This window comes from Penaeus monodon, chromosome 33, assembly GCF_015228065.2.
Source record: "Penaeus monodon isolate SGIC_2016 chromosome 33, NSTDA_Pmon_1, whole genome shotgun sequence".
NCBI lineage: Eukaryota > Metazoa > Arthropoda > Malacostraca > Decapoda > Penaeidae > Penaeus > Penaeus monodon.
The window spans coordinates 16,653,799-16,654,005 of NC_051418.1; positions in this window are offsets into that span (position 1 = coordinate 16,653,799).

Sequence of the window (207 nt, forward strand, 5' to 3'; positions counted from 1 at the left end):
TTTTTTCTCTATACTTAATTTTTAATAGCAGAAGCTTTTCATATGTAATTTGCACAACCAATCTGGTACCGGTACGAAAGACATGTTTTCTAGACATTAGATTATGACTGCATCACAATTCTTGAGCAAATGTGAGAGTACTGACACAATGCCCTAGATAGATATTTACAAACACAAGAAAGGTACAGAAGAATGATAAACATGTAC